The sequence below is a fragment of the Festucalex cinctus genome, chromosome 15 (assembly GCF_051991245.1).
Source record: "Festucalex cinctus isolate MCC-2025b chromosome 15, RoL_Fcin_1.0, whole genome shotgun sequence".
Lineage (NCBI taxonomy): Eukaryota > Metazoa > Chordata > Actinopteri > Syngnathiformes > Syngnathidae > Festucalex > Festucalex cinctus.
In genome coordinates, this window is record NC_135425.1 from 19,411,325 (window position 1) to 19,436,130 (window position 24,806).

General features: G+C 40.8%; 2 protein-coding genes across 2 annotated transcripts in view; both read right to left on the reverse strand.

Moving 5' to 3' along the window:
- astn2 (astrotactin 2) overlaps positions 1–14,053 on the reverse strand; it is a 295,092-nt gene extending 281,039 nt beyond the window's left edge. Inside the window, exon 1 of the mRNA XM_077496750.1 lies at positions 13,527–14,053. The gene's annotated coding sequence lies outside the window, so the exon portion shown is untranslated. The remainder of the gene's footprint in view (positions 1–13,526) is intronic.
- The window catches only part of LOC144001997 (myosin light chain 3), a 69,866-nt gene continuing 48,422 nt past the window's right edge, over positions 3,363–24,806 (reverse strand). The window contains exon 3 of the transcript XR_013278643.1: positions 3,363–4,165. The gene's annotated coding sequence lies outside the window, so the exon portion shown is untranslated. The remainder of the gene's footprint in view (positions 4,166–24,806) is intronic.

A 24,806-nucleotide genomic window follows, 5' to 3' on the forward strand; every position in this document is an offset into this window, starting at 1 on the left:
CCTTCTTGTCCAGATCACCAGTGACCCTCATGAAATCAGGTACTATAGAAAATAGATGGTTGAAAACTGACCATCCTACTGGTGCTGGAAGGGCCCTCAATGATTTTGGACACAAAAACGCACAACAAATTACAATAGCGTTTAGAGCCAATTAACATCACAATTATGAATAGGTTAAATTTTTTCACTCATCATGAAGCTGATCAGGAAAACAGTGAGTTAAATGTGTCTTAAATAAATAATTTTGAAAATAACCCCATGTCCATAAAAGAAAGTGACACTCATAATTAAAAGAAAATTGAGTGTTAATCTGGTTACAGTGCAGCAGATGGTAAATTTTGCCACTCCAAATGTTCCATATGCGACGCTCACGTCATGTTTGGTCCCTGCAGTATGTGTTTGCAGGTAAAAGTGCCCACAGCGAGAACCACCTGTTCTCTTTTGTCCCGCTAAATCCCAACCCGTGCAGTGTGGTAAATCCCCTTTGGAGCTGAGACGGTCAGCTGCACTGGTCACATTTTCCCAGCCTGTCTGACAGTGAGGCATGGAGGTCATTAGCTGTGGGAGCTTTGGCCGTACGACGGTAAACACATAGAAGATTTCAAACGCATGGACCGTGATTGGAAATCTTAAGTCTGCAGCATTCCTAAGAGGTTCCATGTCTCGACCAGTTGATATTAATCTTTTTCAGACTTTCAGAGGTTGTGTTTACCACTCGGTGGCGTCTTGTCAAGGTGGAAAGGCAAACAGATGTGAGATGGATGACATGTTTAATTAAAAAAATAAATTAAAAAAGTACTTTTTGGGTTTTTTTTGCACCTATTGTAGCAATAAAATAATCCAACTGTCCTAGCCTATAGCGTTCAATAGTCTTGTTTTGAATAGAAAATTGTCCAAGAGTCCAGCGAGCAACTAGTTTGCCTAGCCAAGTTCACATTTACAGGTCAAAGTGAATACATGGCATGATATACTGTATTAAGCGGGCTGCATCGCATATTTTTTTTCCTTGTTATGTACGGTAGCAAGAAAAGAATCCAACAGTCCTGACCTAGCTATCAATGAAGTCTTGTTTTGAATGGAAAATAGACTGTCAACCTAGCAGCTAGTCAGCCTAGCCAAGTTTACCTTTACAAGTCATATTGAATATATGGTGTGATATTTTGTATTAAGTGGGCAGTATCACCAATTTTTTGGCCTGCCTTTTTTATTGTTTTGCATGTATTGTAGCAATAAATGAATCCAACAGTCCTAGCCTAGCTTTCAATAGTCGTTTTTTTCCCCAATGGAAAATAGTCTAAAAGTCCAGCTATCTAGCAGTTAGTTAGCCTAGCCAAGTTTACATTAACAACCTTAATTAACGGTATAAAACAAACATTTAGTTTTCAATATTTTCTTTTCGTTCTCATTCATTCATTTGATACATTCAAATTAGAATTAAAAGGGTAAAATAAAATAAAAATACTTGATTTGGTGTGGTTCTTTTAAGAGTTAAGTCAATTAAAATTAGTAATGGTTGTAGTGAATCATCACAGTTTGATGTGTCACCGTTCATCATTATGTCTGCCATTATTATTTTTAATCAAACGTTCTGTTAATTGCAAAAGCCAACATGTTATGTAATTAATAATCTGTTTTTTTTTCCCCCTTCTTTTTTGTTGTTCTTTATCAAGAGACATCTGTGCACAAACACACAGGTTTCAGTTAGGGAGGCAAGTACTTTGGTTCATCTTGGATGCCATCCACCATAATTAGTTCCTGAACAAAGTGGCTGCATCCTCGGGCTTAATGGGGAGCAATCAATGCCAACACAAGCAGTGTGTCTGTTTCCTTGCTCGTCGCACTGATTGTTGTCTGTTTGGTGACATTGCTGATTTCTGTATTGCTGAGCTTATGAAAATACTCCACAGATCGAAAGCTTCTTGTGCTTTGACACGCGTATACACGCACGCAAACGTATTCTGTGATTATTTAGCATACTGAGATGTGCATAATATATACTATACAGTACAAAACTCATTCCCCCCCGTGAGTCTCTTCTCTCAAGTAAAGGGTGAGACGTAAAAATTAGCTTACAGCACTTGCACATCTCCACAGAAATATTCCACCTACACGTGCTTTGAAAATCTCATTTATTTTCTACGGCCATCCATAAGCACTCCGCAATGAACTCTGTGAACCGAATGAATCATTTTTGTGTTTGTAGGCTTCTTTGACATTAGCTCTGCAATGTCCATCTTCTCAAATGAACATATTTACCTTAAAATATACAATGACATTAAAAAAAATGTGCAGGGTGATTTAATGGGCAGGTTAAGGTTGTGTAGTCTGAGACTATAGACAGTCTGTGAATACTAATGCTGTGATTTTGAAATGGGTTAAACAGAAAATTGATTCACGCTTTGTATGTCAAGAGTTGAAGCATTTTTGCTGCATTATAATGAACTCCAACAACAACAAAACACCCCAGTTGACCTCCACATGTAAAAAAAAACAAAAAAACAAAAAAACATTAACATTTAATGTGCTTTCATTAGTACCCACATAAAAACTTACAAATTACAATGACCTGAGCAACTTGCACAGAATGCAGTTATTGCTTGCATGTAGGCCTACTCCATTTATATGCAAATATATATCAATTGCAAATTAGACTGTGGTAAAAGGGACTCATAGACTTATGGTAATGGGTGTTTAAAAACCAAATAATGTTGCTTGCTAGTTCTACTTTGGGTTCTCGTTTTGGTTGCCAAGTGTCTAAGCAGGCATTGCTCAAGCCTTCTCAGCTCACTCTTAAACCAGAGAAGCAGCGGCTCCATTCCTGAGTCCTGATCTTTCGGTTCCTAGTACCTACCGAAAGCTTGTGACAACAGGTCAGGTGACTCAAATTCCGATGTATCCTGAATTTGTCCTCGGATCCACTCATCCAGTCCGGGTCCCAGCCTTAGGACCTGATTTAGTAAAATCCCAAATAAGCTTTCAATTGTCCTTTTTCGTTGGGCGTGTTGTTTCGTCATCTACTACGATGGGTGCTAAATGGCGTGTTTACTCACACTAACAGATTGTGCATGCTTTTGGCAATCGGCGTAAAAGGTGTCTAGACCGTCATAATTAAAAGAGCATTTTTCGTTTTTAGTATCTCTGAAGGTTTTTTCCATGGAACATTTGGGGGGGGAAAAAAACACAAGCTGTGAAGTGATGGAATTGGATGTCTTAGTGGAACATATAATGGAGTTAGAGAAATCCAAATCTACCGCTCGAAACAATGGCCGACTGTGTATTTTCTTTTTTAATTCTTTTGGTGAAAGATTTAAGAAGTACAGCTAAAAAATGCAACAAATTTGTATCTCAAGGCACCAGTTTATTTGCTTATACCTCACATAGATTGTGTAAAATGACGCGCTGCACTTTTTCCCATGTGGCAGACACAACCCTGTACAGTATCAGTTTCAATCAATAGTATGCCTTAGCCTTCATTGTCATTGCAGTCCACAACAGAATTGGAATGCTATGGCTTTGTGTGACAAGAAAAACACAAACAAGCATAATGTGCAATCAAAATAATGACAACGGGCAAAATCGAGTAGAAGCAATTACAAAATAAAATGAAAAGTTCCAGAATAGATGTGCAAGCACCTCAAGTAGCCCTGCCATCCTGTGGAGGAACTTTTGTGATCTCCAGTCACTTCCCAAAGCTTGTGACCGTAGGCAATTATAGAATAGTTATTATTTTCCAGTTTTTGTTAATGACAGCCTTCGTGTGGTGGAGGTACTTGGATCATAGGATCTTTGTTGTCATTGTATGAGCCCCTGGTAGGGTTTCCAATGGCAAACTGGTCTGCGGTCACCCATATAATGATTCATTAGGCTCGTAAGGATTCCTTTATATCAACAGTCGTGGACCAGACCCGTTGGAGGGACTTGCCTGTGGCTAGAGCCACCAGTCCTTGGGGGCCACTGAAAGGTCCAGGTGGTCATCATTCTGCCAAATCCAGTTGTTGTCCTCGGATATTCCTCAACATTCTTTGATCTTTTCCTGGAATGACTTACACGTGCTTTTGTTGAGGTAATCAGAAAGCTAAAAGCTGCAACTCCCGTGGTCTCTCCCTGTTGTGTGGCTCTCCAAACAATCTCGGTCCCATTTCATAAATCTTGTATAAGAGAACATCTGTTGAACAATATTGCAGAATGAGATGTTACTCTCAGTGGGCTATTTGAGGCAGATTGAGTGGGTATGCCTCCCCCCCTTGTTAGAAGAATGCCAAAATGCTTACCTTGTTAACCTGCCTCTGTCCCATTCTAGTTAAGAGTGAGGCTATGAGTTTGATTTGTTGAATTGGTTATTCTTTCTACAACTAGATGCTCCATGTTGATGTTCTATGCTAAAATATACGACCCCGACCAGGGCTCTTACATCCGGTACACGGTGAGTGATTTGGCCAAATGCCAGTAAACTGGAAATTTAAAAAACTATTTGCCTATTTAAAAAACTAAAACAACTTAGTATTTTGCAAACCATTATGTTCTGTTTTATTTACATTTTACACAACCCAAATCATTGGAATTGAGGTTCAACTTATCCAATATAAGATACTTCATAGAACATATATTACACAATATATGATGAAAAAAATGGGACTCTCTGACTCCGACATTTGTCTCCAGTGCTCACAAAACACTGCCGATACTTATCTTCATGCTTTATGGTCATGTACTCCAGTGCTGCATTTCTGGACTAAAATCTTGGAAAAGCTCGCTGATATATTAAACTGTAGGCTTCCTTTATCTCCAAGACTGTGTTTACTAGGTGACTTAACAATAACTGAGCTACCATGTAAACAATCTCAATCTATATTTATAGCCCTTACTATTGCTAAAAAAATAATCCTTGTCAATTGGAAAAATAAACAATCTCTAAATATCGACCACTGGTTAAACTTACTAATAAATTATATCTCAATGGAAAAAATCTCTGCCTTAAATAAAAATCAAGTATCAAGATTTAAACAAATATGGTCTATGTACATAGAATATTTTAATCTCAATTTGGCAACTTAATCCTGCCAAGATTCTGCCTGTTAACGAGAGCCACCACATCGTTACAACTTCTGTTTTCGCTGCTCCTGTATTTGGTATTTTGTATCTGATTGTTTTTATTTTTATATAGTCAGGAACCTAGTTGCTGCTAGTGGGCTCGAGCATACCACACTATACGACACTATACTCAATAACTCCTTAAGATCTAATTCTAGTGGGCACTAAGCATCAACACTTGGTGTTACTGCATGCTAATTAGTCAATTTTCTTGACGCCGTCCCCTGTGGTCGGGCGGGGGTGGTTCTGCCCCCCCCCCCCCCCCCCCCCCCCCCCGTTGTCTGCTCGGTGGCGGTTGCGTCTTGGCCGCTCCCTGGGCCCCCTGTGGGGTGCGGTGTTGGGGTGCTTCCCCTGGTGCCCGGGGCGGTGCCGTCCCGGCGCGGTCCGCTGCTCCGTGCCCGGCGGCGCGGTTCGGGGTGGGTGGGCCTCCGGTGTGCCCCGTGGTTCCCTCTCCCCTCCCCCTTCCTCCCCCCCGTCGCCTCTCCCTCCTCGCCTCCTCCCGCCCATCCTCCTCTGCCTCCCGGTCCCTTTTCCCTTGTCGCCCTCCCTCCTCCTCTCCCCCCCCGCCTCCTGCCCTGCAGCCGCCCTTTCGCCTTCTTGTCGTCTTCTCCCCGCTTCCCCCGCCCCCCCCCCCCTTCCCTGTCTGCCCTGCGGCCCCTCCCCCTCCCTCTCCCTGGGCCTGGGGCTCCCTCCCCGGCCCGGGCGTCGGGCTCCGGGGGCCGGGCGAGGGTTTGGGGCCTGCCCCACTCCGGTATAACTCCTGGCGCCCCGGGCGGGCTCCGGTGGCCGGTGGGCTGTCCGGTAGCCCTGCTGCGCTGGCTGTCCGCCCATTGTGGTGCCGGGTGGATGAGGTGGGGGGCGGCGGGGGGTGGGGGTGCTGGGGGGCGGGCGTGCCACCTACACCCGCCGGGTTGGGTGAGGCCCCGCTGGTCGCTCCTCTTACTCACTTCACTAGCTTGCACTATACACTTTGTAAATATACACATAGGGCACACAACACATTTCTTGGTGGGGTGGGGAAGGGTGGAAACACCGTCTTCACCCTTCAACTCCCCTCCAATTTTAATGCACCTCACGTCCAAGGGGAGGGGTGAGTTGGGGCGGGGAGCCATCAGAGGGGATGGACTGCAGTGCCTGGCAGCGCTGTGGTCCCCCCCATTTGTGTCCCTGCCCCACCACTTTGTCCCTCCATTCCCTTTTTTAATGCACCACACATATACATATTCATTTTTTGGGGGGGGGATACGGGTGTGTCGGAATAGGGGAAAATTTTTCCCTCTGCTCCGACTCACCTGCTCCCAATTTTAATGCACCACACGCACACACTTGTATATACACTGGGTGGGGCCACATTCACGGTGTAGGGTAGAGCTCGCCAGTCGGCGAGCTGGCGGACTCAGTAACAGGGTTAGGTGTCACTTGTACTCTGGCGTGACGACCGGGGCCTCTCCCCACCGGGCTCGGTGTTCTGGTGTTCCGCCTTCTCCCCTGGTGCTTCCTCCTCTGCTTCCCCCCTCCCGCCGCTGTGCAAATCTCGCGCGGCTGGAGGTGGGGTGGGCACATCTTCCCTCTCTGCGCTGCTGCCCGGTGCCGGTTTCCGGGGGGGGTGGGGGGTTCTCGCGGGGGGCCGGGTTCGCGGGGGGGGGGTGGCGGCCGTCGGGGGGGGGCGGCTTGTTTGGGGGGGGGGTGGAGGTATGGGTGGGTGGGGGGTTGGGTGCTGGGGGTCGGGGTGTGTTCGGGGGTTTGGGGGTCGGGGGTGGTGGGGCCTGGGTCGTGGTGGATGGCGGGTTTGGGTGGGGTGCGGGGGGGTCGTGGGGGGATGGGGGCTGGGGACCGGTGGGGCGCTGTGGGGGCCCGCTGGGCCTCGTTCTGCGGCCCTGGGCTCGGGGGTGTGGGCCGGGGCTGGGGCGGGGGTGTTCCGGGTGTCTGGGTCGGCTCGCCGACCGGTGTCCGCTCGGGTGGCTTGGGGGTGGCCTTGGTGCTGCCGCGGCCTGGGGATTTCGGGGGGGGGGGGGGGGGGGGGGGGGGGTGCTCGCTTTGCTGGACCGCGGTTGACGGCTTCTTTCTTTGGTGGTGGTCCTTATGCATGCCAGATCCATCGCACCAGCATCTACTGAAACTCAAACAGAAGTTGCCTCTCCCTCCCACAGCCCCTTGAATCAGTGGGTGCTGGTGTCTGTGGATCTCACTTTGCTTTATCTATCCTTCCCTCCTTCCTCTCTTTAGTTTTTCCTCTGGTCACTTGAGATCTCAATTTATTGGAAGTTTGAGGTTTCTGGGGTTGGCATAAGACTCCGGTTTTGTAACCACGCAGGAGGGGTCTTGTTGGTGCTGGACTTCACTTTGATGGATTGGATGTACTGGCTTCTATTGATCTCACTCTGCCTTATCGATCTTTCCCTCCTTCCTCTCTTTAGTTTTTCCTCTGGGCTCTTGAGATCTCGCTAAATTTGCTGGAATTTAGAGGCTTCCGGGGTTGGCGTAAGACTTTGATTTTGTAATCATGGGGAAGGCAGGAAGTGTTTGGTCGGTGCTGGATGTCACTTTGATTTACCTTTCTTTTCTCTTTATTTCTTTTTTTTTCTGACCTTTTCTCTGGTCTCCTGACCATTTAAATCTCACGACTCTGGCAAGATTCTGAAGTACCTGGTTAAGGCGAAGGGTAATGGGATATTTATAAGGTTTTAGGTGAATGAATGAGTATAAATTTATAAGTATTTGCACGCACGCACACGCACGCACGCAAACGCACGCAAACGCACACACGCAAACGCACGCACGCACGCAAACGCACGCACGCAAACGCACGCACACATACACACACACAAAAAAAAAAAAAAAAGAAAAGAGCAATGATGACAAGACGTTGAATCGGTAAGACTACCGAATGAACAATTCTGAGCTCTAAAAAAAAAAAAAAAAAAAAAAAAAAAAAAAAAAAAAAAAAAAGGAATTGAGGTTCGTGTATACATTACAAAATTTGACTGGAATTGGATTAAGGTAATTCAATTTATACCAAACTGCTCTTCTATGGTTTGCGGACGTTAGGTGCTGATTAGGCTTAATTACGTCTTCAAATGAATCGCAACGAGACAGTGCACATATTAATTTTCTACAGATGTGCTTAATAATTTGTGTTCATTTTACAGGGCCAAGTAGGGCCCCGCTTCCAAAGACATTGGAACTGACGTATTTTCCACACTTGAACACGCACACCCACCGCTACCCAAGAGTTCTGTGTCAGCTTAATTAAAATGCATGACTACCCACGCAGTCGCACCTTGTGTATGCGCAAATTAACATGAGTGATTTTGCTCGGCATTGTCCTCATTAAAGACCCTACATGACTGTACTGTTAACTCACTACTACTACTTGTATCCAGGGCTGAGAAGCAGATGTGTGTTGTTCCAGATGGTTCTGCCATAGATAAGCTAATTTGGCAATGAACTACATGTGGCATACAGAAACAGATTTAAACTTAAGATATACTTTGTATGGTTATATTGGGTCATCTTTAGCATTGAAATTAATTAAAGTTTTAAAAGCAAGTTCACAAGAACGGTTATTGTCCTTAGATTATCTGTGAAACTGGGTTTTTAGCTTGGTCCTAATTTGCTGACGTGATTGAGAAAGATGAGATCCGAACTTTTGCTTTTTTCGATTTAAATACAGATCTGAGCTGCTTCCGATGCAGCTCATCAGACACATTTTATTAATCACAGCGGGGACATTTTACTCTCTATTGGACTTGCCGCTAGAAAGACGACCAACTGGGGACACGGGCCCCTCTTTCAGGGAGGCCAATTTGTCTTCGGAGAACCTCATTTGCATCTGCAGTTAGCAGAGAAGATGCTTTAATCAGATCCTACTGCTTCCGACAATTGAGATGGAGTGGGCATTGGCTGTTATACGCAATGGAACGAAACAATCTTTTGATGGACAGTGGAGAACATTTTACCAATATTTTCTCCATAATTTCTCAAAGAGTGTATTCATTTCACTGCAGTATATCCAAACCTGGTCAGCATCAGAAATGAAATAGAAAAAACATTTTGCATTTGCAGGAAGTCAACATGTGGCAAAAAAGTTCCCACCCAAGAAGGCTTCCACAAAGTTGTTATCAGTCCAAACTAAAGATTGAAAAGAAAATCAAGGGTATTTCACAATCAGGTAATACAAATGGCCTTTTGCTTGAATAAACATTTCAGTTACACATTGACAGAAACTAATCATTTAAGACTTGCATTCTTGTAAAAACCTTGACGAGAGTAGTATTCAGAATTTAGTTGATGGTACACAATCTTAAGTATAATATTCGCAAGCTGCTTTTGTACTGTGGTAACATCGTAACAGAGGGGTAAAGGGACAAGTCTTAAGGCCTGCCCTCGATACACCAATCCAAGGTCAGCCAAATGTGACCCACGCCTGCCCCCCGTGTATGTATGTCGCGTAGAAAAATTTCATAAATACACACCACACCGACCCCGACTATTACGTACCTTCGGAGCATGTGTGAGAAATTTCCCTCCATACCATCAGCAGCAGTAGTCATTATTCCTAAAGGCAAGCGGAAACCTCTTTACGGGGTGGGATATAAAATCGTAAACAATGCAGACCGGTTACTTTTTATCTTACGATGTCCTCCAACGTGAATGAAACAATTTGGCTTTTTGCACAATATCATATAATGCTGTCATTGTCAACCCTCACTCTTGTGATTTTACGAAGATTAAGGAAGCAAAAGGCGCAAGAAGAGGCAAATCTGCACAAAATGGGCAAAATCCTGGATACTCCAGGAACCAAGGCAAGGAACTTAACCGGACCTTTGTCGAGAGCTGGAATTGCAGGAAAGCGCTGACTTCAACACTTTTGCCCGGTTTTAGGCAAGTTTGCTTCCCTAACTGCTGTCAAGGTTCCTTTGTCAAGGTCATACATATTACTACAGAACTCAACAAAGATTGTTGAAATTGAAAAAAACAGAATCCCCAAAATCCAACATCTTTTGTAACAAAGCAAACGTTGCCTCACCCAAGCATTGCAATACCTTCTTAACAGTCTGCTACTTGCCTAAAGTATGTCAGCAGACACATTTACCTTAAAACCATGGGGTGTTTCTCAATGGGTTTGACCTTACCCAGCAGGAAACACAGAGTACACACCATTTTGATACCATTAGCACAGCTTGGTATCTGTCAGTATCAACACGGATTGAAGTCTGCAGGCACAGAAATCGATCAGACATTAGTGCTTTTGGATTTTGGAGTGTCTCAGGTAGCAGTTCATATGAGCGTTACGATTTGTTCCTCAAACTCTGACAGCTGGTAACTGTCATAGGAAAGACCAAACAGTTAGATAAATATTCCAAAACATTCCTGGCAGTCTCAATGGTATTATGGTAGTACCTTTGAGGGTATTTTGTGGTATCTCCTGACTCAAATAAGTCTTTCTACTCAGCGAGGACTCTATCGTAGATCTGAAAGTTACATTATTACTAAAAATGCCAGGTCCAATCTCACGGGTCGAAATCAATACTTTTTGAAAATTAGGTATCTAGGATTAAGCGGTACAGAAAATGGATGGTTGGATGGAGGTATCTAACTCTTGGTTGAAACAAGTCACGAAGGAATTCTGGCTCAAGGAATGAATGGTTGAATGTGTTTATTGGTCACTCCAATAGCTAAAACGATGAGCACAAAAAAGGCTGGGGGTGGCAGCTTCATTTTTAGAACTAGAAGATTCTACACTATAGCGTAATACCTGAGCTATGCTGCTCGTACAGCTCAGTGATTCCCTTTAAACTTTTTTTGTCAAGAAATGGATACTAATGAGATGTCAAGCATAGCATTTACAGAAGGAGCATTGAGATTTAATGGCATGAAAAGATTTTGCAATGATAACCCACCATCATTATGTATCTTCATTAGGCACAAGCCCATGAGGATAGGAGACAGATGGATTCCCCTTGGGCTCAAGTACCGGTGGTGGAACCAAGCCAGGCTCCTATGGAAATAAAAGGTGGCTTGCTTGACTGTAGATCTAATAGGATGAATGATGGAGGAACTTGAATGGTAGGAAAAGCCTCCGGGTACCAAACACCAACAGAGAAAACACCGGTCAGCTATTGTGATGCCAGCATTTTTTAATGAAAAGGCTTTTCAATGCCTGGGCAAACAAATGATGAAGGATCCAAGGCAGGAATTCTCAGGAGAAAGAGGGGAGTGAAGTTACCCCAGATATTCAAATAAGGCATAGAAGACCCTCTTAATATTAGCATGGACAAAGGACAATCTGCGCACTGCCACAAGCTTTCTATATTTTCCTCCTCTTGTCTATGTGCTCTCATCGTACTTCAATCATAAAGGTCCAATGACAGCCTAAATTGGTAAATTTACACAGATTAAGCTTTGGCTAGGTTTTCTCAAAAAATGAAAGAAAGAAAAAACTTAGCAGCTAAAATCCGAAACCAAACGTAAATAATTCATCGTGGTTAACATTGTTCCAGCTCGATAAAAGGCTTTGAAAAGAAGAACAAGAAATGTTGCCGTCTGCATTTTTGTTTGTCGTGCTGTTGTCCTCGCCGTTCAGGTGGCGCATTCCGCTGAGCTTGCATTTCGCTACTTGAACAATTGAGCGGCCTATTTAAGCTGTCACAGTCCCCGCTCCCTCTTCTGCCTCTGCTTTCTTTTGAGTGTATGCAGATTAAATTTACACGCTTCCCTTACATTCAGCCAGCGTGGTTATTGTCTTGTGAATGAAACATGTGTTAATTGGCGTCTTAGATTATGCTATACAGTGGCATTATTACACCAAATTATACTTAGTGTGAGAATGTTTTCATTTTTAGCTGAGGTTCTCAACCTGTGGAAGGGGGCTCAATAGGGCCCCTTTCAATTTTTAGTGGGTCACAAAACATTCCTTTATTTGTGTATATCAATGTAACTTGGAAGTGGTGTTCCTAAGAAACTTGGCACCCTCGGCAGGATTTCTGGTAGTGCCCCCCCAGAGTGTGCACAACTTATTAGACCAACCACAAACACAACCCCGTGTAATGCACTAGACCAACCACAAAATAATCATCATAAACTCACACAGGTCACATGGTATCTTCACCTCTCTGGAATTTTAAAACCTCAGTTGCTGTGAAAAATTAATAATGTAGTAATTGTACTACAATAAATCCCTGTATGGGATAATGAGAGCCTTGCAAAGAACAAACTTAATTGTATGCATCTGCCATTCAGAGTATTATCTCAGTATTGTGAATCAGGACTTGCAGACGTTAGGTTTACATTCCACGAGGATTTATTTTCTTGTGTGCTTTGCTTTCATTTCATTGTTGATGGTTCTGATAACTGGTTCTGATGATGCAGACCAATCTGAGTAGCACTCAGTACCTTATGAGAGAAAATATATATTCACACTCTTACTACTGATGAACTATGTTTTTAGACCATCTCCCACACTTATTTTTCATACTTATTGTTACAACCGGATGTCCCACAGTGGTATTTTCTCTGTACAGGAAGAAAATAACAGTCAATAAAAGTCAACTTACTGTAAGTGTGGCCACCGCCGACTTCACTTTTCGCTACATCATGAGCATCCCAGTTTATTTATTACGTCTGTGCTGTATCAGGCTGCGCATCCATCTGAGAGTCTGAAGCTTTGAGCCAGGACAGCATAGTAGCATTTTCATTTCATTTTCTTAACTAAAGAGCTATGGTTGTACACGCGTGTGGGTCGGCTACCATCGGGGTAGGTAGCATCACGTTTACAGCCGGCGACTTGAATGATGTCAAAATTAAGAAGAGCATGATAACGAGGACTGTTTAAATACAAATTCTAATTGCGCCAGAACCTTTATTGTTCCATTCATTGGTCAAATCTGTAAATTTTGCTATTCTGGTTCTTGTTAGAGAACAGCAAGTGGTGCAAAAAGCACAGAAACACTGTAGCACCTGTGTGACGGCGGGTGCTTGGGTTCGTTTACTATAAGATGGATACCACGCAGGTGCACCTAAATTAGATAATACCGACAATTCTAATAAAAGAGAATACACGGTTTAAATATAATGAGACCCAGAGAGTATTAACCAGGCGAAACAATGGCCGTATTTAATGAAAAATAAAATAATATGTAAAGTATAGCATAAACCAACGGTACCACTTCTCAAATTAGGATACCTTCTTAAATAAGGATTTCAATTTTTACAGCGCATATGCCATACACACCTCAAATCAATATACCTTCAGTTAGTTTCTCTTCTAAATCACCTCGAAAATGCAATTTAGAACAATTCAAACAATGAACACCACTTATAAACGCTCAGAAAATTAGTATTCGAATTTACAATGTCTTGTGTTTGTTTTTTTCTTCTTTACGGAGTGGGCCCACACACGCGTAAACACACACCCACACACACACTGTACTTACGGAATAAAATACGTTGGAGGTCTGTTCGGGCTTGAGTGCGTCGCACCAACCGTGGACAACTTGGGAGCGTTGCACTAATCGTTCAAGTTGAGGGCGTTGCGATACCTTGACTTTGAGAGCGTTGCAACCACCTTGAAGGAGTTGAGAGCGTTTGTCCCCACAGTCCGCGTCCGTCCAGAAATGGCGGCACAGTCGTAGCTTAGCCGAGCTACGAGTGAGTAAGCAGCAACGTCCGCCTTGCCGAGCTCCGTCCACGCAGTCCCCGTCACATCCACCGAACCTCCAGCGAACACTCGGGAGTCAACCTCGCCAAACCTCCGTTCAAAATAGTTCACAAGTTGTCTCGTCCACTTTCCGTCTCGGTCGACTTTTTTCCTCTCTCGTTCTTTCTCGGGTTTTTTTTTCCCGTCCTTCCGCCGTGCGCGTCTCTCCTCTTCCTCTCTCTCCCTCTCGCGAGAGTCCCCACGTCTTTCTCGACCGCAAACAGTCCGAGCCTTCACCACGTCCTCTCGCGTGACCAAAGCACATCTCGCTTGACTAACCTCTACTATGTCCAAGTCCCACCCTTTACACATTTTCTGTCAATCACAATCGACAAACTGGGTGCACTCCGCGAACGATCATTTACAAAGAAAGCAAACACTACAAAGGAAAAACCAGAGTTGCAAAGTCAGAGTTTACAAATTAATTACTTAAACAAAAATACTTGTGTTGCCCATAACAAATAAAATACTAAAGTCACTGACTATTTCAAATGTTAATAAAAAAATATTCACTTAAAGCAGAAATGTCAATATATTTACACCAACGCACTAGAAGATGGCCGTTTATCGTACCCGGATTTACCACCGGGCTACAACTGTAATGTTGGACATGTATATTCAAAGGTTTTGAGTAGTTCAAAATAAATTCACACAGGTTAGCCTATTGTACATTATAGGTTCATCCTTAAATTCCACCCATAATACTAATATCCCAATCATTCGCGATCGAGTTTAGAAATAAGCTGGAGCCTCTCCTTTGGCGAGGGATGGAGTACACCATCTCTTCAATGAAGCTAGTTCGTAACAAACTCCATTTCTGAAATTGTGGGATTTTTGACGTGAGAGGCAGAAGTTGGACCCAAAAGTGGGAATTGACTCAAAAGTAACAAATTAAACTTTATTTAAAAAAAAAAAAGCAGGAGCTAAAGTGAAAGCACAAGTTAGCTAAATGAGAATCGGATGTGGCAATGTCTAAGCTCTCAAAATGCTGAGGCTGAAAAATGGACACAAAAGTAATCAGTTAAATAAATTATTCCATTAAAAAGAAAAACTCTAAAAACAACAAAGTGAAGAAAGAAAAATTGGTAGTTAAAAAAATTTTAATCGACAAGGTAGGGAAAAGTAAGCGGTTGAACCCGATATGAGAATTTCGATGGTCACTGAGGTGAGATCTCACGAGATTTTATGACCACACAATTTCATTTGACTTCTGAGGCATATTTGAGTTGAACCCCAACTTGTACTGCTTTTTAATGCATTCCCTTTGGGAAGTTCCACTGCGTACTAGATAACAAATTGAGTAAAGCTGAGCGGTAAACACAGGTGCAATCTTTTTTTTCTTTTTTTTTTTTTTGATGCCATTTGACGGCATCGTTAAATTTATAACATCATTTGTCTTTTGAGTGGCTAAAAGGACCCACCCACAGGGATGGGCAACAGAGGAAAGAGAAAGCGCTGCCGCATCCTAGAAATAGTTCACGATGATGGACGATACGCTCATATCTAAACATCACATTAATTCTCCGGCCCCGGTGCGATGACGGTCCCAAGGACACCTCCAAGCACAGGATTAAAAAAAATAAAGAATAAAAAAAAAAAAACACAGGGACAGATCTTGAAGAGGAGGACACAGCAGTTACTAAACGCAGGGGAGCCAGATTGGCTGGTGTAGCTCCAGGAAATGAAGAGCTGAAGAGGGAGGCAGAGGAGGCCAGTGGAGCGAGAAGAGCACGAGAGGACGGGCGTTAAGGAGAGCAGAGGGGGAGGACAAACTTGAGACGCCGAGCCGTTGGAGGGAAAAACATGATTCACCGAGTGGGATCTCGAGGAGACTGACAATACAACGAGGAACCATTTTTGTGTTTATAAAAATGTGCTGTCTGCTTTTGATTGGGGCTCAAACTTTTCTTGGGGGTTAATTTTAGCGTTAGTCAGGAAGTGCGAGTGTGTCACATTAAGGATATTTTCACCAATATCCAGGCATTTGCCAATTATCTGAAGAATATTAAACGCCGCAATTCCAAAAGGGCCCTAAAAATTAATGAAGTAATTAACATACAGTATACTCTAAGTACACAGTTTCCATATCCTCAGGCAAGTTACATTAAAACCTTTTTCTTTTTTTAAACACAAACATCCCAACTTAATTGTAATGGGGATTTGTACAAAAAAATCTTTAAAAAGTGAAGCCAAGGGACAACTTCATATAGATATTTCATTTGGTGCCAACGAGTAAAATAAACAAGAAAGACAGATAGCTCGCCACAATTGCTTTCCCATATTTCAGAAATTTCCATCTCGCCCATTTTCTGCACTGCAGCATCCATTAAAAAATAAATACAAATAGTTTTATACCTCATCACCTGCTTATTTTGAAAGCCATTACACAAATAAATGTATTTATAACCACATCATTGACTTCACAGCGGCCGCCGTTGCAGATGTTACATATTTCACACAGGCAACATGATGATTATCTATAGTCATAACCTGCACCTGCAGTTGTTTAGTGCATCACATGGCCCATTTACTTGCCGTGTACCCCTCGCTGGGGCTTGTCATTGTGACGTCAAAGCTAAAAGCTACTTTTGCAAGTTCAACTTAACACAAAAGCAAAACTATGTAGATGTCCAATGTTTCTGCTTATCCATAAAACAACACATAATTGTAATAAATTGGGATGGGGCAGAGGTGTGCACAACTTGTGAATACTCTTGACCATAACCGTCACAATTTCATGCTACTTATTGAGTCCAGTTTCAGAACACAACATTGTGCCTTCCGGTTGTGACTGAGTAACCCCAAGACGTTGAGCAACACACTGTTCTGTTACTCGTAAATATTTTTTTGTAAAGGTTATTTTCTCTACAAACTGTTAACTCATTGACTGCCATTGACGGCTATAGACGTCAAACTATTCATTTGAACTGGGCTGGCATTGACTGAGTTAAAAAAAAAAAAAATATTCAGAAAAAGTTTTCAACTTTCAACAAGGCTCCAGCCAACTGAATAGTTTTAATATTTAGTGTTGTATGGTTTAGCTGCTTATGTAATTTTATTGTAGCTTAGCTTGTATTTTTTTTCACATACTGTAACAAATGGTGGTTTGAGCCGAGGACAACCATAGACAGGTATTGGGGAATCCCGCTTGTGATCAATAGCATTTACTACATTTTCTCAAATATTTTGGTTGAGTTTCGGGAAATTCAAATTTGGACATATACCACTGTGGTTCAAACCAAAAGCATAATCAATGCATATTTAATATTTGTTTCATGTCTATACTCTATGATATTTTGTCAGATCCATAACAAGCTTTCTATACGGCTTCATTTACATACCCACTGACTGAATTTAATAAGCTGCTTGTTGGCAAGTTGGGCTGATATGACAAATCCAAGCACAGATTTAATTACAAAGATGCGACTGAACCAATTTGCCACGTTTGTACACTACATGTGGGCGTGCATAATTTACTTATGGAACTGACATGTTGTGAAATTCATCAAAAAAGGATCGAGAATGCAGCTCTAGTTGGTCTCTATAGAAACACATCCCGCCAGGTGCAACAACAATGCATATAAGAGTGAACATTTGTAAGCATGTTGAAGCACGCTGCCTTAAATTCAGCTCCAATCACAGGGAATTAAGTCATCTTATGCCGCGTAATCATGTTTGCACTTGTTGGGAGGGGAGCACAATCCAAAATCTGTGTCCTGAGGTGTAATCCTGATTGACTTCTCCAGACGGCAATTTTGTTTATTTATTGTTGTAAGTGAGAAGGCATTGTCAGGATTACAGATGCCACCTTTGGCCAAAAAAACAAAAAAAACTACAGTAAGTAGCACGAGACTTTTATTTCTTTTATTTTTTTATCTCAGGTATGAGTGCGCCTTAAAATTTGTTTATATTTGCCCTTACTGATGGAGCATTACCATGCTCAAGCAGAGAGAGAGAGAGAGAGAGAGAGAGAGAGAGAGAGAGAGAGAGAGCGAGAGAGAGAGAGAATTTAATTAGTCCACACAAACCTAATTTTCAATTTTATCAAAGAGGAAGTAACGTGTCTTGTCTGGATAGAGCTAATTGCTTTTTTTTTTTTTTAGAAAAAAAAAATCCAAGTTGGTTGTAGCCACAAGGGGTGAAGAGGAAAAAAAATACATCCAAAAATTGAACAATTCAAGATGATCTACTTGAGAGACCGCATTCAGACTACAATAAAAATGTGGTTGTATCCTGATATATTGGAGAATGATGAAATAAGGTACATACATTTAAACATTCCCAAATTAAGTCATAATCAAACATGACTAAATCTGATGTGAATAAGTAAATGATAGGGGGCAATACAGAGGCGTCAGAATCGATATTGCGCATTCATTCAAAGTGTCCCGGTGTGTCTCTGAAAGCTGTTTCTTGCTGTGCAGTGTGCACACATTTAGCCCAGGCACGACGCTAGCGATAAACAGGAAGTGATGCTAAAATTAGAAGTCAAAAACATTTTTGCCATTCAGCATAATAAAATACAAATTGGTTCACAAATTGGTGAATACAAATATTAGAATGAGGCCGTCTGGGTATAAAGTATCCATAAATCCACAGGTTTTCTTGCACAACATCAAAGTAATATCCGATCGAGCCTATGTGCGAATTAAGCATGTCATAGTACCTCAAACTCACAGCGAGTCTGGGAATGTGTTGATGGAATTTCCTTTATTCAGCTGGTGCACGTTTGAAAGAATATCAGAAGGGTGAAAATGAAATGGGAAGCCAAGCTGTACAGATGATGATTATGTTCTGAAGTTTCAGGATGCAGAAAATTCATTATACAGCAAAATTTGCATCTCATGTCTATGAAACTGCCTGGTATAACTAATGCACAATTCTAACTGACCTTAATGCCCACCAACAACAGCACTATTAGTAACTAATTACTTACAAATGAGAGTAATTAGTCGCACATAATACATTTTGTGCTCTTCACATGGTGTACCAGAACTATCAAAATAAGCTGGATGCTGGATAAATGATCAAACACACAGTTCAGTTGAAGGACTTATTAGACATGCGCATGGTGCATGTATGGTACATGGTGGGGCAGAGCATTAACTCATTCGCTAGAGCAAGCCTTGGCATACATTTGGCTTCATTAATAACTCATTTGCTCCCAATAACGTGTAAATACGTTTTTTTATGTTTTAAGTGTCCCAAAGACGTATTTATACGTTTTTTTTGTTTTTTTGTTTTTTTATGCTAGAGCATACAGAAGGCTTTGATGCAGCCTCTCAACTGCAAAGAACGATTGCAGAAATGGTAGTTATTACACAAACGGCCAGCAGGTGGCAGCAGAGCAAAGGAGATTAACCAGGGCCATCCAGAAAAAAAGCTAAATTACTTTGAATTTTAATTAGATTTGTGAAAACTGATGAAACGAAGCTCTCTTCTAATGCTAATTGCTGCAAAACGGAAACTGATAGAAACATACTTTTTTTCCCTGATGAAAGAAGATACTTTAATCTTTCTTTTTATAGGTTCCGTGCTTTTATAGCAATTGAACACAATATTCTGTGGGCCTTGCAAAATCAGTCAAAATTCAGTAAAACAGCCGGGAGCGAAACGGATTGCTTCTGTGAAAATGGCTGGGAGTGAATGAGTTGTTAAGTTCGCATTGAATTCTTTATCAATTTTAACACGGATTGCAGCTATGATTGAAGTCACGTGTTATTTTATAATTGAGGCTTTAACATAGAGACCATCACAGAGTGAAAGCTCTTTGTATTGATATCGATGCTGACGGGCTCTTGTCTGAAATGTACGTTTTGCTTCCTTTTTCTTAAATGATCACGTAGCATTTCAAAATGTCTTACGCAGCTTGGCAACATTTCCGTTGTCTGTCATTTGATCGTCTTATGTTTATTATTATAGCAGCACATGAGAAAAGACAGATCTGGTTATCACTATATTCTAACATGTTAGATTGAGTGCGTTTTAATTACTTTCTCACTTCTTTGCCGCATCATTTCCTGTAGGCTCCAATGATTTTGTTTGATCCTCTTTGTCTTTGTGCTGCGCGTCTCAATTGAATCTCAATGATAATGTGATACTCACTTGAAGGGTATCGTGGCGCAGCTCTACTTTTGATGTGTTGAGCGTTATTAAATTTTTCCACAGGTGCCATTCTGACAACACGCTCTTGGCTTGTCTATATACAGTAAAATGATACACGACTACATATATTCACAAATATTAATAAGACAGAATCAAATAAAGAAATATTGGACATGTTGTATTTACAATCATTACCTCTAAGTACCCGGGAGAACACTCGGGTTAAATGTCCATGTTGATATTGCTTGCACCCACCTCACAAGATGAATGTTAATGCTCAACATTTATTGATTAACTTTCAGTAATAATGCTACTTTTGTGGAACGCCATACTTCTGCCTGCTTAGAATTACTAGAGTTCGGCATAATAGAGCATTATGAATCTCAAACACCTTTATTTTTTAAATTTAGAGTATTTATTTTCATCTTTTAGCTTCAGCTAGCTATGATTGCTCATGCCACTGGCAGTAAAACCTCAGAAGTAGCATTAATAGTCACACACACACACACACAAAAAAAACAATATACTGATATTTTTAAGGATAATACAATTTTCTTATCTTGGAGAAGGCATTTAAGGAAGGTTACTCGAGGACTCTTAGCCTGGTTACTAAATGTCTTTAACAACAACAACAACAAATGGATTGAAGCAAGTTAAAAATGGAAATTTGTGTTTGGTGTAATTAAAATGGTAAAATTGTTCCACCGAATTGACTCATGCTCATCCTTGTGTTCGCTGCTGTGACTTTCCACCCTCTGGTCTTTCTACCAGCACTGACTCATTCCCATAAATATTATTTTTTTCTTGCTTTTTTTTTTTTTTTTTTAAATGGAAATTGTGTGTTGACACAAGAGACCCAGAGTTGCCTTACAAGAATCTCCTAAGTGTGAAAACTCCTATTACTCACTTCCATTCTTTCTTGGTGCATTTGTTCAATCAATAGTGCAGAGGCAACACCTCTTCTGCAAAAACTACACAAGCAGGATCAGCAAACAATATTTCTTGTGTTGCTGTGCTTGCAAAGTGAGCAACAAAAGCCATGGTCCCCATTTTGCTGTCGGGTCAAATAAATCTTTCAGGTGAACTTTGCTAGCGAGTAGCGACCACAACTAATGATAACTAACAACTGAATTATAATGCATCCCAATGTTCTGGGCCTCCCCCTTGACAGAATTTGAAAGCAATGGACCTCTGCGGCTTTTCGTCAAGGATCCCTGACCTTAGATCTGCGGCAGTAATACTTTAGATATCAATCACAAAGTATGACCAGTAATACAAGGTAGATGTTGGAGGTCCATAAACAAACCGTACCGGAGCGCATTGTTTTATTTTTACAACCTCGGTCGTTCGTCACTTCATAGAAGACTTCCAGAAAAACAATTTGATCGTTCGTCTTGTTTTTGTTTATCTAATAATACAAAATTCACAAATATAATACAACATTTAACATTTCGTTCTTGTTAGAATCCAAAGCATAATTTTCTGGAAGAGTTCCTAATATCACTTTGGTGAGAAAAGTTACATCCGTGCATTCACAGGTCACAATATTAGGTACGCAGAGTCTACTCATAGCTTATTTGGTATTTACTAATTCCGTTCGAATGCCTTTCTGTGCATGTTAGGGTTGGGTATTGATAATAATTTCCTCAGTCGATTTGATGGTGATTCACAAGATTTGCGTTGATTTTTTTGTTTGTTTTTTTCAACTCACTTCAGTTCAATTAGATATTGATTAATTATGGAACATCAATTCTTAAATATTAAAAACCTGATAAAAACGCCACAAACATTAAATTGCAAATAAAATTTCACGGAGGCAGCATCTCGTTAAATTATTTAATTCATTAATGAAAGTAACATGTTATAATCACTTAAGTGTTTCACAAACATTGACATCATAATATTTTCATAATTCAAATTCAACAATTGTAAATATAAATTAAAAATATTTTAAACTGTCTTAGAGTGCAATAACTCATAAATGTAAGAAAATACTTTTAAATTGATGTGGACAGTAAATTTCAAGAAAACAGTAAGATACAAAAAAATATAACCTTTAAAAAACTATTTTCTTATGAATTATGGAAAAAAGAGATATTACAATAATCAATTCATGGTTTTATGAATCGGTATAGGGCTTTAAAAGGAAAATTGATTCAATATTGATTATTCGATTTTTAAGCACAGCCCTAGTGCATGTATAGGAAGGTTTGTCCATCAGCAAACAACAAAGACTTTCCTTGCACCGCTGTCCCTCCGCACCTGTAGTGTGTGCGTGGGAGTCGAGCACTTAGTTCACCTTCATAGTTTATTTCCAAGAACATACCCACATGTTTCATATTCTTGGGCGGTCATCCAGCAATGCTGCATTTAAATGTTATTGTTCACTGTCTTCTACTATACATCATTACATTTTAAATGTGGTTTCTTATGCCATGGCTTGAGTAATGCCTTCTCAAAGGCCATCTATTCTAATCATAAATTAATAAAGTAATACATAATGGTGCCTGCATATCTTATTTATGCCATTTTTCTAGCTATATTTCAATGACAACTCAGCTTGTTGAGCCAAGCTCTGTTTATTTATTGATTCTTATTACACTGCAAGGTCTCTGTTGCATCATTTACGTTAATACATTTCCATAAAGAACCAGAAAGCCGCACGAGTCCTTATACAGACAAACCTCGGTTTTCGAACATAATCCGTTACAGAAGGCTGTTCTAAAAGCGATTTGTTCGAAATCCGAAACAATGTTTCCCATTATAATTAATGTAAATAATTTTAATCCGTTCCAAGTCTAAAAAAAACTTTTTCCAAGTTTTTATTTTTTTTAATTTTTTTTACTATTTTACACAGTAAACTGCACTGTATACTGTTTGCCATAAATATAAAAGGGTAGAAATAGACAGTTTTATTTAGATATCCTATCTAAAATGATGAAAAAAACAAAAAACAAAATGCAAACATTTCTTTTTTAAATTCAATAGTTCTGCGCACTACTTTCCTCTTTTCTTCACCAGCTTTACCACTTGCACTTGCTTTCTTTGGACCCATGATTAGGGGCGAATACATGATGCAAAACTAAAAAAAAAGATTTGCATAAATAACAATGAACAGGTCTGCTCCAAATGAACTTTGAACACGAATGTGCTCCGGAGGAAGCATCCTGGGCATTCGAGTTAGCTCGGCTCCCGAGTGAGTCGTGTTCAGGTACGCTCGACTTTTTTCAGTTTGGTCGAGAGCCAATTTTTTGGATGAGTTCTGAGACATAAAATTCTTGAATTTTCTGGTTGAAAACCGATTTGGTTGAGAACAGAAGCGTTCGAAAACCGAGGTTTGACTGTACTATTAAAAAAAAAAAAAAAAAAAAAAAAAAAGTTCATCATTATTAAGTTTGCACGAGGAGTTATCCTATAACACACCTTAGTGCCGTAATTAAGACGGCAGGGGTCAACACTGCTGCTGTCAGCATCAAATCCGACTCATCCCCGATGACTTTTAACTCTCATCATCCGCTAACTAAAAAAGCTCCCGAGAAGGTCAGATATAATAAGCGTTCAAGTTTTTGCTTTGATAGCACACCAAAAACGACAGTCAGCGGGTGGGACGCTAATCTTGCAGTTGATCAAAAGCCTTTCACGAGCCGGGCAATATTGATCTCAGATGTGAAGGTAGAATCCTCAAATGTACACTGACACACATTTTAAAGGGACAGATAAAGTAAATCAAAAAAAGTTTTCCCTTAAGTTTCTTTTTCTACATGGCTTTGTAGAATTAATGGTTTTTAAAACAACCCCAATACTAATACTAAGTAATATTTAATCTATAAATAATGTGATAACTCCATTATTTTTCATGAACAATAAACAATTAACACCTTCAAAACCTAATTTTGCCACTTGCTGTCTGTCGGCAGAAGATGATATCACCTGTGCTGAAGAAGTAGGTAACAACCAATCATGGCTCAGTTTGCTGACCAAACAGAAAACAGGTGAGCTGTGATTGGTCATTACCTACAGTATTTCCTCAGCACATGTGATGCCATCTTCAGTCGACAGTAAGTGGAAAAATGTGTTTTTAAAGGTATTATTAATTATATTAAAGTAATGAATTCTGGACGGAATTCTGGATGGGGGTTTAGGACGAAATCAACCCCACACGTTATGAAAAGCCAATATCTATAAATTGAAAAATAGGTTGTTTAAATCCTGTATTTAAAAAGTGCATTTTCCTGAGTGAAACCGGCAGACAGCCCCTTTAAATGGTGAAATTTTCATGAACAATCACTGTTGCTGTGGCAACAATTCAACACTTTCATAAAATAATCGCCCAAGCGGTTTTTTTCAGATCATTTCAGGAAATTCAAAAAAATTGAACCATTTGCATCATGAGGGGAGGATTTAGGCTAAATGTTATTTTGAGAGGGTGACAAATTGACATGTCGCCGGAACACCAAATTAAAAAGCCACGGGAAAGTGGAAGAATGTACGCCGGCCAAAGTGATAACACACATCCAAAAAAATAAATCAATAAATATAAATAATAATTTTAATATATACAGTATATTTTTACATTCCCATCGGTGGTCATTTCTGGTTGGCGCCTTCTAATTTCTTTCCACATGCACATCAGTCTGTTGGAGCCATTGCTAATGACCCCCCTATTACACTCCCATTATAGAGTGCCACTGTGTGGCATTTTCACAAAATCCTTTCCTTTTTTTTTCCCCCCTTCAGGAATCACGATGGCTTCCAATTGCAAGCATGTTAAAAAGGTCACTCGTCCAAATAAAGGCCAGCAATGCCAAAGAATTTGCCCATACGTAAACACTCAACTCAACGCAATGGGGCTTGCGGAGCACATGGAGACCAGCTTGACGTAATACAAGCTTTGGCCTTTAATTAAATAGCA